At 38.7% G+C, this 15,391-nt stretch overlaps 1 long non-coding RNA gene across 1 annotated transcript in view; it reads left to right on the top strand.

Moving 5' to 3' along the window:
* Positions 1–13,887, top strand: part of LOC141571812 (uncharacterized) — a 476,186-nt gene extending 462,299 nt beyond the window's left edge. The window contains exon 5 of the long non-coding RNA XR_012496870.2: positions 11,274–13,887. This is a non-coding gene — a long non-coding RNA (uncharacterized LOC141571812). The remainder of the gene's footprint in view (positions 1–11,273) is intronic.
* Positions 13,888–15,391: the final 1,504 nt, after the last annotated feature.

Raw genomic sequence — 15,391 nt, 5'->3', positions numbered from 1 at the left:
AATCTATGTAACTTTACTAATAATTGGCAACCCAATAAACTTAAAAAAAGAAAAGAAAATAAATTTAAGGAACTGTCCAAACGCTGATATTCACATTTTTTAGAATGCATGGAGAACAGAGAGAACTTGATGGAACTAGTCTGTCATTTCACATGATTCAGGCACCTGGGAACATGCTTAACCGCAAGTACTGAGAGAACGAGCAGTCCAGGGTGGTACATGTTTTCCCAAAGTGTCCATAAGTAGCAAACCGAGATAAGAGGACAATATGGAGAGGGGTACATCCAGGGTAACTAGAGGAAGCCTCACACAGCCCATTAAAGACAGTGCACTTGAACCTCTTGGGCCAGAAAGTGATGGATGCTCAAGGAATCATGGAGCTTGTTAAAAGAATACAGTAGCCAAATTGTAAGGATTTGCTTTGATCTAATCTGGGACAACTTGGGTCTCAAAATAAAAACAAAAATGATAGTAATAGGTTATAATCTTTTTAAAAAAATTATTAAATTTATTGGGGTGACATTGGTTAATAAAATTATATAGGTTTCAAGTGTACAATTCTATGAGTATAACTACATCATCTGTATATAGTATTGTGTAGTCACCACACAAATGAATAGAATACACATTCATGGGTCCCTAAAGTGATATAAATAAAGAAATGAATACATAAATAACTGAAGAAGGGGAAAGTCTTCCTTACAGTGGAGTGCTATCTAATAGTTATAGGAGAAGTGATGACATTAGAAAATCAGTAGAGGATGCTAAAATTAGCAGGTGAAAGTTTGATGAGAGCAGTTACATCATCTCAACCACAAATTACTTAGTATCTGTTCATAAATTACATTAACTGCAAAGAGAATATAGTAATCTTATAGTGAAGGACAGCAATTTAACAAGTGATTCAAAGCTAATATCACCAATATACCAATACTGGGATGAATCAATATCATGACATACTGTGATAGACATAAAATCACATATGTGATATAATATTTTTCCCTAAAATGTGTAACCTGAATCTAAATACTAGTAAATACAGAACAAACTAAAGCCAAGTCAATTCTACAAAATGACTGGTATATGCTCTTCAATATCGCCCTGGTCCAGAAACACAAGAAAACAATAGGCTGAGTAACTGTTTCAGATTTAAGAACAAAGAGAAAAAAACAACTAAAAGCAACATGTGATTCCAGATTAGACCCTGGACTAGGAAAAACAATTAAAAGGCGATTAATGGGAAAATTATTAATATTTACAAGTGGACTGTGAGTTAGACAACATTATTGCATCAATTCTTAATTTTCTGATCTTGATACCTACACTATGATATTTAGGAGTGTGTCCTCGATCTTAGAGAATTCATACTTAAGTATTTGGGGCAAATGAACATGATGTCGTCAACTGACTCTTAAATGGATCAGAAAAATAATAGGGCACATACATATGTAATATAATATATGGGACAGAAGGAGAGAATTATAAAACAAATGGGTCAAAGTATAAATGATTGGAAAATCTGAATAAAGGTTATGCATGAGGTTCTTACATTATCCTTGTAACTTTTCTGTAAGTTTGAAATTATGTCAAGATTAATAACAACCCAAATTGGGCACGTTACGTTTCTGACTATATTCCATCACAATAAGGCATGAAAAGCTCCAACTAAGCTGAAGAATTAAAGCACTATTGAGAGCAGAAAAGACAGTGGCTAAGAGATGTATAAACCTTGTTCAGCTGAGTCATGCTGACAGAGAAGTTTGTGTGAAGACAGTTTGTAGAAGCACAGCTTATGATGAGCTACCATATTTATGCCCCATAACTGGAACCATCAAAATGTATTTTCTTCAGTTGTAAAATACAATCACAATAAGTAACTCGCAAGTGCTTCATGTGGGTTACATAAAATAATGGATATTTACTGTGTTTCCCCGAAAATAAGACCTAGCCAGACCCTCAGCTCTAATGCGTCTTTTGGAGCAAAAATTAATATGAGACCCGGTATTATATTATATTATATAAGACCCAGTCTTATATTATAGTAAAGTAAGATTGGCTCTTATATTAATTTTTGTTCCAGAAGATGCATTAGAGCTGAGGGTCTGGCTAGGTCTTATTTTTGGGGAAACATGGTAGAAATTGGGATTGTGCCTAACATAGACAATGCTCAATAGATATTGCCCATTTAATACCCACCTCTCAGATTTTCTTTTGAGGTCAAGTATAAAATTTCTCTAATTCCATCTCGAGGACGTGCAGCCTTGAGTCTGTGGAAGCCTATTTCTGGGACTCAGGCTACCATTTCATGACCCACAGGAAACAGCTCCCATCATAACCCTGAAGGGGAGAAACACAACACTTGAGAATTAGGATAATACCGAACGCTTTTCTTTCCATTTCAGAATTATTCAAATGTGTAGTCAATGGATCCCAGTGGAAGCATATTTCTCTCTTTAATTTCTGCCTGAAGACTTTGTACCACGTTTCTCCCTTAGAACAAACATGGGAAAGTGTTCTGGGAAAAGGAGTATTTTAGTGAATCAATAAGTAGAATGTTTTCTTTAAAAGGACTACAAATTCTTTCCATGTTTTTTTTCTTTTTCCTTAGAAACATGGGTGCACATGTTTAGAATCTAAGCAGCCAAATTAATAGACTCTAGTGGCAAATAAGTGAATTGAGAACTCAGATTTTGGCATTTTTATATTACTTTCAGAATGGGTGTTTCTATTACTTGGTGATGTTTTAATTTTATTCTCTAAACATAGTGAGGATAAGCACTGTGCCAAAAAGTGAGTACCCCGAGAAGTAGAAAAACATTCTTCACCCCAAATCACGCTGTGCATAAAACACGCTATGCATTCATAAATCATGAAAAATGAAGTGTGAAAAAAAGCCAAATGAGTAATTCATAATACATGCCTATAGATGATTAGAAATTCAAGTATGTCAAATGGGTATAGCCCCCAGAAGTCAGGGATCTGAGTGGAAGGGGAGGACGTGATTAGAGATTTTGGGCACATCCTATGTTACTATATCTCCAGGCTCCCGGGTAGTTTTAGCTAAGTCACTTCCAGTTGTTTAAAGCATTGGAATTATATCTATACTGATCAAATGATTTGTTCAAATAACTCAAGGTATAAATTTATTAAGGGGCATTTATTTCTAGGTTTTGAATGTGTTGGAAAACCTATTGTTGGTTAGACATTATCACCTAAAAGTATGCACAGAAATGCCCCCCTTTGCTTTGTGAAGGCTGCCTGGTACAATTTGCCACTTATTCCAATCAGTTCCAACCACTAGTCAATCAAGTAGCAAGCATGAGGAAAATAAAACTCAATCATGCATTTAATCAATATTTGCTGAATCAAATTAACAGTTGTAGGGGAGGCAGAATGTATCATGGAAATAGAACTGGGTTTCTAGCCAGGCAATTGGAGTCTAATTCTAATTCTCCCACTTTCAAAATATGTTACCTGCTTTATTCATCTTTAAAATGGGAGCAGTGATGCCTCTAGAACCAGTCTCACAGAACTGTTATGAAGGTAAAATTGAATGCATGTGCATTTATTTTCTAAATTGTCCAGGGTTGTGGCTGCATATCAGAGTAATTCCTTTCTTTTCGGTAAAGCTATATTAGCCATGCTTTTTTTTATTACTAAATCATTGTTCGTCTTATATTTTTGTCACATATTTTCAGTTTTCCTGATATCTGTGACTAATACAAACATAGGAATAAAACATATGAACAACACAACTATTTTTCAAAAAGGGAAACGTGGAGGGTCACTTGAGACAGAAGGCAGGAAAGACACAGGAAAGAGTCCCATAGCGGAATGTGTTCTGGAGCAATGCTCATAAAACTCATAAAACCAATATCCCCTCCAATAAAAAAGAATCTCTAGGAGGCCTTGTCTGTATAACACTGTAGTGTCTACTGCCACTTGGGTCAAGTGAAACCAGTTGTGCTCTTCTAGTTATTATTGCCTGAGTCAAAGTCAATTGTGTTTGGACCAGCTACAAAGAAAAGACTACATTTCTCTTAATGAAAGGTGACTACAATGCAAGCTCTAAGAAGATAGGGCATTGTTAAAATAACAATGGGACCTCAGTACCTAGCACAGTTTTTTGTACCTAAAGGGTTGTTGGATTAATGCAAGAAAAAACAAAACACCAGTTCTGGTGAAACATTTGCTCAGTGGGGTGATCCATATTGGAGAGAGACTGATCCATAAAGATCCCCTCTCTCTCTGACAGTGTGAGTGTTAGACGACTCATGAAATTGAGTAGTTTAGTCAATATCATAGTATTTCTTGGTTGGTATCCTAAATGAATTTGTTTTATTTTATATTTACTGAGGGGATATAGTCTCCTGATACGAACTATTTCCTCATAGCCATGAAGGAACCCCCTTACTAATGTAACTTGGGAGTATTTTGCCCTTGCAAACTTCAAGAGCCCAATTATTGCAAAGGGAAAAACAAATCTTCCCTTGGGTACTCAGTATAAAATATACTATTTGGTTCAATACCTTTCCTACTATTGCAGCAGAAAGCATTTTGTAGAAACACAGGTACAAGCAATTTGTGGGAGGCGTTAGCACAATATTTGTGCTGCAAAAGTTAGGCCCTGACTAAATTTTGTCTTTCATACACAGCATTAAATAATACCAGAAATGGCCAGAATTAAAAAAGAAAAGAAAAGAAAAGAAAAGAAAAGAAAAGAAAAGAAAAGAAAAGAAAAGAAAAGAAAAGAAAAACATGAAAATGAGGTCTCTTCTGGAAACCAAGAGTGTCTGTACTTTTACTTTTTAATTTTGTGTGTGTGTGTCTGTACTTTTAAACACCAGTTTTGTAATACAATGTTCTGTGACAACTGAGAAGGAGGATTTGGGGGAGGAGGCGGAGGAAAAGAAGGAGGAGAAAGGACTCTCATAAAAAAAGAAATGATCTTCTAACTGGAAAATTACAGAATCAGGACTAGGAAACAGGAGTAAAATCCAGATCGAAACCACATCATTACAGAGCATTAGTATTATAATTAATACAGGAATCACAATGCAATTATTTCTGGATGTCACTTGTAATTTGAAAATATCTATATACCCCCAAGTCATATGTTTGGCAACCAGTATAAAATTCACATTCAGCAGTGTGTGCTCAATCATTTTTGACAAAAGCTTTCTCATTGTCATGTTGACATTTTAGTTCTAATTTGAGGCGAGACATAAGACTGAGGGTACCAACCGACAACTCTAGTAACTAAGTATATGCAAATTTTGAGCAGCCCAGGGATCATCCCCTCTAAGAGTGGCATCCTGATTGGTCCTCCTCTTATCTGAGAGGGTGACATTTTCCACAGACACAAGATATTCAAATGGCCCCCACCTTCTTTCTACGATCAAAACCAACTTATCCTCTAAGTTCCCACTCACATCCCACTTTCTCCATGAGTCTTTGCTCAGTTATTCTAGAACATGTAACCCTTTCAGGTGCTGAATTTCCATAGACTTTGTTGTCTATTGTACTTTTTTGTTATTTTATGAGAAGTTATATTACTATTAACACATTGTAGTATTCTTCTTCTTATTATTATTATTACTATATTTTTATCTCCTTAAAGGAGAGTGATTTGATTTAGGGTTTTTTTTGGGGGGGGATGTGGGGGGAGGGAGAAAGACATTCCTCAGTTAATATTTAACAGAAGCAGGACCTGGAAAGAAGTCACTGAATGAATGTAAAGAGAAGTAAATAACTATCCATCAGCACCATGTTTAGGAAAATGTTGTCTCTGGCTGTATACAAGTGGGAGAAAAGTGATAGAAGAATAGCCAAGTAGTCAAGGAACTTTCCTCTGAAATCACATTAAGGGACTAAGCAAAAGAAGTGCCTTTAAAACTACTGGCTCAGCAGTTGGAATTAAAGTTGCCTTTTAGGGAGCAAAAAAAGAGGCCTTCCACCTCATTTCACTGATATCAAGGGCCTGGTGACAGGAAGTAGAATGACTCTTCCATTGAACCACCAGACCAAGTTGAAATGGCAGAGATGAAGACATCTTGCGCATCACTCAGTGGGAGTTGCTGCACATTGGAGAACTTTCTATAGATATGTGAAGAGTCAATAGAGTGGTTTACTCTACACGAGCCATTTCAACTACGCAGGGAGTTAACGGTCATATCTGGAAATATCAGCTGGAAATATTAGCCTAGGTGAACAGAACTGTCAGGCCACAGTACTAGGGGAACACCTGTTGAGTTACTCCTGTTGGAGTAAAGCTCCTTTCGAGTAGCTTTTTGGAGCAGTAGCTTTACTGTTGAATTCTGCTGTAAAATATCAGGCAAAGAGTAATCACCCTAAGATAATTAAATTCATGTTTCTTCCTTCTTACTTTGAATTTTGCTAGGTTCTGTACTAAAGAATGTCTATCATGCTGAAGAATTGAACCCAGACCCATATAATTTGCTATTTTGATAAGGATACACATTAGAATTAAACCTGCAAATCCAATAGAGCTCATGATTTCAGGAGGCTGTCTTACATTTTATTTATATTCTTCTAAATTATTACATACACTATAAACCAAGCTGTTCAACTGCAAAAAAAGAAAAAGGAAAAAAAAAAAAAAAAGAAACAAGTTGATTTTTTACTGCAGGATTTTTTTTTTTCTAGCCATGTTCCTATCAGAGTATACGGTACTTGCAAAAAAATAACAACTAATTATGTGGTCTTTGCTATAAATTTCCTACCATTATTTCGGATGAATATCCCCTGTTATCTTCAAAAGGTTATACAGCATTTCAAATTCAAAAGGAAGGTGTTATCTGCTATCTTGCATAAATCTCTAACAATTGCAAATGGAATATATTATCGTCAGATACAATTGCTTATATCCAACCTTGTCTCATCCCAGCATTTGTAAAGGTAAATGCATGGTAACTTGCTTCTTATTTTCTTGGAATTCAAAATTGTGCATATAAATGAGAGTATCCATGTTGGGCAATTCCTTGCAGATTGTCTTTTTCCATTACTGCTCTCATACAAGTATGTTACACCGACTGGTGAGAAGGGATGAAAAGCTTTATTAACTCTAACTGAAATATAACAGCACATTCTTTTTAAATGCAAGTGGGGGAAAACAAATATCAACTTCATTCCCACTATTCAACATAAGGATTACAAATATACGCAATAGTTGTTTGAATGTGTCTGGATTCTGTAAGGGCATTGTACTGATTGATTATTGTGAGATTTTATATTGAAATCTCTGTTAAAGTTTTCCAGAGTGCAAATCTATTTGGGACTGTACTTTGCATACTATTAACACTATAGATTAGTAGACTAAAATTATCTCACTCACTCCAATAAACATTTATTGAGTACTTACTCTTTACTCATCACACCACTAGGTATTGGGGAGTGGGGACAGGAAGTCAAGCGAGCCCTATGCCTGTCAAGTAGTTCACAGTTGAATTGGAAGAGAGAATGAATAACCTTATAGATTAATATTCCTTGGGGTGCAGCAAGTGTAAGCAGAAGGGGAGTTAAGTCTGATTCATAACCAGGACCACCAGGGGATATTTAAGAGAATAAAGATTGCTAGCCTATTCCAGACTTACCAACCCAGAATGTCTTGGAATACATTACCCAGGGATATATCCTTTTTACATTCTCTCTGGATGACAATGACCAATCAGTTTGCAAATCACCAGACCAGATCATCTTTAATGTCCCCTGAAAGCTTAGAAGTCTAGTATTCTGTAATTGAATTTGGGAAGCCAAAAGTAGAGAAAAAATGTGGGGTCAAAAAAAGTGCCTACATACTTAGGCTCATCATGATTGAAATATGAAGAATTCTTCCCAACCCTTTTCCAACCAAGTCAACGAAAATCTGTTCCAGTAATATGCCTGTCACCCACAAGAGGGCTCCCTGGGAAAAACAACAAAACAAAACAAAACAAAACCTCAACCAAAATATGATAAAGCTTCATCTGTTTACAACCATCCCAACGCTGTAGTAATTCATTACAAAACACTTGCAATGTATTCTGGATACTTTCTGATGTTTTTGAGGGGCATATGCTGAAGTACCCCGAATACCAGTTATTTAGTCTGTAACTTTCTAAGTGTAAGGCCAGAATATTATTGTTAGAATATATGGTAGCCTATAAAGCACGGTAAACAATAAAGGTGTTATCTTCATACTCATCTTCACTTTCTTATTTTTCCTTATAAAATTAGTTTACATACAGCTCATCTATTTTCTTTACATTTCTAACCTCGTGCACTCTTAGGCTTAGACAGGACCTGTATAGTGTGTTCAATTACTAGCACTGCCTGCAATGACCTGGATGAGGTACCACGAAGCCCGCTGGAAGCAGAGTAAATATTTTTCAAGTATCCAAACCTGGGCCCTGCCCCTGACTGTGGGGCATCTATTCAGTGTGTAATCTACTGGAAGTACAAAGGGGCAGGTCACTTTAGGGGCTGGCTAGCCTGGCCCAGGGATGCTCCACGGTCCAATCATTTAGGATTCAGAGTCACACAGTTTTCTCCCACCCTCCCTTTCATTTGGCTGCTCTCCAAACATAGTTTATTCAGGAAAAGTCCCTGGATCTGTGTCAGCCTAAGGACAATATTTAAATTTGTGTCACTGGAAGCATTCAATATCTGCCATCAGGGGTTTCCTCAGAGCTGGCCCAGTGATGCCTGCTCACGCTCCCACTGTCACCCTGCAAATCTGTAAGGTAGCTGCCTGAGCTCTATGGGCAGCAGTGAAATGCCATTTTCTGTGTGGAGGTGTCGCCACCCTGAGTGCTATCTGCTGGGGGACCTTTGTAGGTCCTTTCCCCATCCAGTCCTTCATTATAAATCTGGCTGCACCCATTAGATTTACATATCACATTTTGATTGGTGGCTCTGAGCTTCCCAGGTCCCTTGGGTGGAAGTGATATTGCTATGGGTGGATGATGTGGTACTGGGATAATCGGAGTGGAGAAGAGTCCATTCATTGACCATAGCGCCCTATTTCTCAAGCCATGTGGTTACCTGGAGCAGAAGTGATATGGGCCTACTCACTGTTGTTGATTCTGACGTCATTTGCAGGAGCAAAGAAAATAATCCCCTGGCTTCTGAAAGCTCACAAAGCAGCCAATAGATTAAATATGGGAATTGTATTACCTGAATGGGGAAAGAAGGTAACTGAACTGTACAAACTCATTTAGAAGTGTATGGATTCTGTGTTGCAATATATATTGATTGGCTAGGGTGAGACTTAAAACCTTAATCTGTTTTGCTAACATACCAGCATGCAAAGCTGTTACTGCCTACACCTAACACAGTACAGGGTAATGGCACTACCCATTTCAATCTAACAGTCATTCATGGAGCACCTGCTCCGGCTCAGGTTTCATACAGGATTAAGCAGGGGATTCATAGGTGTGTGGAATCTCCCTGGGCCCCACCGACCGCTCCTGAGGAGCTCAGGGTACACTGGGGAAGCGAAGGCCTATAAAGGGGGATCAGTGTGGACAGAGCATATGCAACACCAATAACTACTCAGCAGGGCAGTATGGTGGTGGAAACTAAGGTTTCCTCAAGCCTCAGAGCGGAGACTGCTCTGATGGGGTCTGGGGTAAGGGGGGAAGTCCAGAAGGAGCTGTGTGGTCAGAGGTAGCACATATGCCTGCGGTCATCTTAAATTATACTAAACAGCAGCCACGGGGAGACTTGACAACCACCACTACCATCACACACACTCCCTACGGTTGCACATTCCACACAAAAATACAGACCGCCTCCTCTTGGGTACCCTCCTTAAAAACAGAGAAAGCTATCATCTTGTAGGAAAGCACACGACTGTTTCTGTTCTTTACAGTGAGTCCGAAGGTTTGTGTGGTAGGCAGAATGTTAAGATCAACTCCAAGACCCTCACGCCCCAGCCTTACTCCTGTGATTATATTCCTTATATTTTGGCAAAAGTGAGATTATCCAGGCAGGTTTAATTTCCTTACATGAGTCGTTTAAAAGCAGAGCGTTTTCTCAGACCGCAGGCAGACGGAAAAGTCAGAGAGGTTCTAAGGGTGAGAGGGCATTAAGGGGCTTCACATCGGAAGGAATACAGGTGGGTGTCAGGCACCAAGAGGGCCCTCAGCTGACAGCCAACAAGGAAATAGGGACCTCAGGCCAACAGAACTGAATTCTGCCCACAACCAGATGAGCCCAGAAGTGGAGTCTCCCCCAGAGCCTCCAGGTTAGGGCCCAGCCTGGCAGACACCTTGATTTGGGCCTTCTGATACCCAAAGCAGAGAACTCAGTCAAGCCTGCTTGGACTTCTGACCTACATAACTGGGAAATGATAAATGGTATTGTTTAAAGCCACAGGGTTTGTAGTAATTTGTGATGGAGTCACAGAAAATGAATATACTATGAGCGGGCATGTTTGTACTATGTCTAAATTTCCTGTTACGTAGTTTCAGTTGTCAGTGCCTTTACATGTACATTCTAAAGTGACAATGACCTCTAAAGAAGAGTAATGCTGTCTGTGTATAGATGGATGACAGGGCTGTCTCTCCATCATTAAAGTGCTGTAGCTGCTTTTTGGTAGCTGGGGGTTGCCGCATGGACCCACCTGCCTTCCTTTGTGCTGTCTGTGTGGAGACCATTAGCATACATGAGGGAGGTGGCTGTAGGAACCCCAGGGCATGAGCTTGGCTGAAATTCCCTGATCTCAGGTTCAGTTTTATGTCTTCAATTTACTCTTTGAAATCACTCAGTGGAATGTACTTTTCACAATCGTAGTTTTCATAGTTTGATATTTCCATATGACTGGTACATTTGTGCCTCTGCCTCTGGAAGAGTTGGTAATCTGCATAGTTTGTTTTTATTGAACTTATTTTTACTCTGTAGAATACTTGAAGTGGTTTTGGGAGCCCGTGAGGACAGCTCCATAAGTTTAACGCTTCCATAATAGACATTCCAGATGGCTTAACCATTTAGGACAGGAAATGCGAATCCCTGCCACAAGAATTTTTGGAAGTCCTGCCATTTTCTCAGGATATGGCTGGGATGTGGGCCAGGCCCCCGAAGGCTCCGACTTCTGCTAATACCTCCTTTTCCTTGCTAGGTTGCCAGAACTAGAGAAAACACATTTTCCGCCCCCCATCAGAATGAAGTTACCCCATCAGCCTGAAACTTCTTGGAGTCTTAGGGGTCTAGTGCAGTGCAGCTGTCCTGTCACTGGAGCTGGCTGATGCATCTTAAAATCCTTTCTTTTTCAGTTCCTGCGAAGTGTAACTGCTTCTCCCTTGTGGACCTACTTCTGCCAGAAGAATCAACAAGCACCACTTAGAACTTTTGACCTGGTACTTTCCGTGCATTTGAATCCATTCCACACAGAGAAAATGGCCTTTGGCATCACTAACTTTCCACTGCTCCTCAACTAACTGGTATGATATAAGGGTCCCCTTGCAAGGCAGTGTACTTGACTTAGCCAGGACAGGACTGTCAGGATGACATTTAGACTTCCTTATTAAACGCTAGGGCTAGCATCATGACTCCCCAGCCCCACGAGGGCCTCTACAGAACCATTCTGGCCCATCGGGTCTTTCTTGTACTCAAAACCCCGTCCATTTGTGAAAACTGCTTTTTAAAATTGGTAGGAGCTATGCATTTAAAAGGCCTTGTTTTGCTATTTCATGGAGTTTGAAGAGGGAATGGGCTAGTGGACAGAGTGACCTTCACAAACAATCAGCATTGCAAACAACACCTCAACCAGGGGACAGGGGGGAAGAAGAGGACGCAATGCTCTGCACAAGTGGAAGACAGAAACCCAATATAAAATGCCCTGCAGCTGAGCTCGGACGTGTGACTGCCACACACCTTTTCTCTTTATGTTAAGAGGGAGGGCAGGTGTTTGCTTTCCTATTTTATAGGCTGTGAAACTGAGTTTTAAAGAAACTGGTTTTGCTTCTGAGCACGCTTAATGGGTGTCCCTCATTAGGTTAGATTACAAATGCCTGTGAGAAGCATCCTTTGTGGGGTTTCTCCCAACAGCTCTGCATTCAGTCACCAGATGAGTTACAAATGATTGCTTTTTATCACCACCCACTTGTGGTTTTCCCCATCCACCAAGAAGTCCTTGGGGTCACTATGCAATTTAAAAAGAACATAAATGCATAGACATTTCTTGGTATTGGTAGAATTAATTCAACATAATTTAGCATCTCCATCATCGGGACTTAAAGGTGGATTCATTTTTGCTTAAACTATTATCTTAGCCTTTTTCACTCTTCAGTCAAATTGTAGCCCTTCTTCGTTTCTTACAAATCCTCAAAACATTCTGCTACCTTAGTGAATAGTTGTATGCAAAAGACATAGGGCTCTGATACTAGTGATTAACTGGAAAAGAAGTAATACATGGGCAAAAGATGTCATTTTGTACCATCAACCTAGTTTTTTTCAGGAAATGTTTAAAGACAGAACTGTGACAGAAACATGATTTTCATTATGAGAAATTTATTTAGCTTATCTGAGCCTCAATTTCTTCATCTGCCAATTGGGACTGATACTACTGACCTTAGAGAATGGTTGTGAGGATTCAGTGAGATAATGTATATGTATAACCTTCCAAAGCTCTCGTCACGTGCTCATTATTTATTAAATATCAGCACCTATCACTTTAGTTCCTACGCATGACCAATCAACAAATTAATAAACCTTTGCTGAATATCACAGTGAGCTAGGTGCTTGGAGAATAAAGAAAATAATATATGCACTTTAGCTATAAAGAATTTTCAGTATGTTTGGAGACAAGATAAGGAATGACACAGGAAAAAAGAAAAATCCCTGGGTCAATTTCTGACCATCTTTCCCAGTATCCCAGTGCCATTCAATCCCACCTCTCGTTTCCAATGAGCTGTATTTGCTTGTATAACTATATCCCATGGACAACTTCACTTTTCCCAGTGAGAGCTGTCTTTACCACAGCTCCCTGGAATGCTTCTGTGGTAAGCTGAGCGAATCATGGACACCTAGCATATAATCGGTGGTCCATTCTGCCAGGGTGTTCATCAGTGTTCCCTCTAGCATATGATGTTTTCTTTTCTTTTTTATTAATTACAGAAAAGAAAAAAAAATGATCCTTGGACAGTTCCAAGATAAACTATTTGTTACTACAACGTTTAATCATTTGGTGTCTCAACTAACGTTGAGATTCCTAAAGGCTTTCTTCAGGAACTTCCTCCCAAAGCTAATAGCTCCTCCCAAAGAGACTCTCATTCTATATGTTTTGGGTCAATTTTCAGAGCTTGGATGGTCCTCTACAAGTAAATTCTCCAGAATCCAGGAAAACCACATGTAAGTGGATTTGAAGCAATTAAACAATAAATTTGCAGGAAGTCAGCAATAAGGGAAGATTCCCTTCTTCCTTTTTTGTTCATCCTTTTCATTTGTCTCTTCTTTTCTTCCTTTATTTATCATTTTGGCAATATTGCTACTTTAGCCATGAGAATGCTCACTAGTGCAATACCCATAGGAAATAGCCATGAGGACATCAAAATGATGGAGAGAATACTTTAAGGCAACAGTCAATTCAAATGTCTTTTATTTTAGCCTCCTAAAAACAGGATGGTTTATAATACACTCAAGCCCACAACCACTCCCATGAAAACCTTTTGTGGATATTCAGATGTGAGTTTTGGACGGGAAAGTGGTCACTAACAGCCTGGTGTCATTGTCTTTCTACCTAATGATAACAGAAAAATAAAAACAGAAGAGAAATAATACCTATCATTTTGCATTTTTACTGTGTTCTAGGAACTGTTCTAAGGAACTGTTATTAATTTCTAAAATTGCCACTACTCTATGAACATCCTACTTTACAGGTGAGGAAACTGTGGCACAGAAGGTTAAGTAACCTGCTTAAGATATACAGTGGAAGGCCGCAGAGCTGAGTTAGATAACTGTTCCTGAGAAAGGTGAATACAGTTCAAAAGTAATGATTTGGTCACATATAAATATAGAAAATCAGTATCATTCCCTGCTAGTATATCAACTGAGAGGCAAGGAGGTGAACATGGACAGGGGCTGTCAACTGCAGACATGTAAGGACCCATGTGTGAGGCAGAGGTAAGTCAATGTGTAAAATATAACCAGATCAAGATCACCAGAGAAGAATGGAAGGGGCCAGAAAAACTCTCCTGCCATCATTGGGACAATAAATCTAGTAAGTTTCTCATATCTGTGACAGGTATTGCACTTGACTCCATATATCGCACTGTGAACTCTGCAAGAGAAGGAGTCATGAGCATCCTTCATGGGTTCTCCATCAGTAAATCATGAGCTCCTTTAGGTCAAATGTTATATCTTTGTCATCTCTTGCCATCCCTTTCCTTTGAATCCGGGACTAGCAATATGCTTGAATGGTACATATTAGCTGGTCGGCAGATGGTAGATGCAATGCTGAGTGCCTGTCAGAGGTTCAAAAATATAGAAGGTACTTTGCAAACATTGAGTTTTCTGATAAATCAAGGAGCATGTGAGATACACTTGGAGAAATAACAGTGGCTATTCTTCACGAAGCTCTTCTATCTACCCTGACTTACACTCCTGTTTACAGGGAGCTTTGTGGCTATAAAAATGGGCACAGTATGTAAATATTTAAGGAAAATATAGAGAAAAATAAACTGTTAAGTGATTAATGGAGTTAATTATATAATTATACAACAATGGACCATTATGTTAAAAGTACTTCATTAAAAAAGTACAATTACCTATAATTAAATTTTAAATTTGATTGAAGAATGTTGAATTCATTACTGCATTGAGGAGCTCCCAGGATTATTCCTTTCTCCTGTTAATTCTGTTTCTTTGAGGGTGAGACTTCATTTGTAAACATTTTTTTAATTTTATTAAAAATTTGTATTTTAAAAATATTCATCCAAAGACAGAATCAGTTACAGAAAAGAAGATACAGTGTTAGAGGGTGAAAGATTTGTTCATTGCTGTAAGAGGCAGTGCTTGCACTAGGAGATGGATAGCTCACTAAGGACAGCTCCATTTGTCATTATCTCCCTCTAAAATAGGGACATTTAGGAAGAAATACCAAATACCACCCACTTGAGAGACCAGATACTCTAGTAACCACTGAGACAACCGAAGGACATGAAAAGTATCCTTCTTGTCCTTCAGTGAATATGCTTTTGTGTTAATTCTATAAACGTAGGTAAGGTACACTATGTAGTTGAGCCCCCTAGATCCTTTACTAGTTTTCAGGTTTCCCTGGGAAATGCTTAACTTCAGCCCATTGAGAATTGGGTAAACAGGAAGTAATCATTGCATTTGCAGTTGTAATAGTGTGGGCATACATCACCACCAAGGGGAAAAGAACAGGAATCAG

This window comes from Rhinolophus sinicus, chromosome 2, assembly GCF_057876585.1.
Source record: "Rhinolophus sinicus isolate RSI-liver-muscle chromosome 2, RSI-T2T, whole genome shotgun sequence".
Lineage (NCBI taxonomy): Eukaryota > Metazoa > Chordata > Mammalia > Chiroptera > Rhinolophidae > Rhinolophus > Rhinolophus sinicus.
Note: the sequence above shows the minus strand (reverse complement) of the source record. Positions and strands in the feature narration are given on the sequence as shown.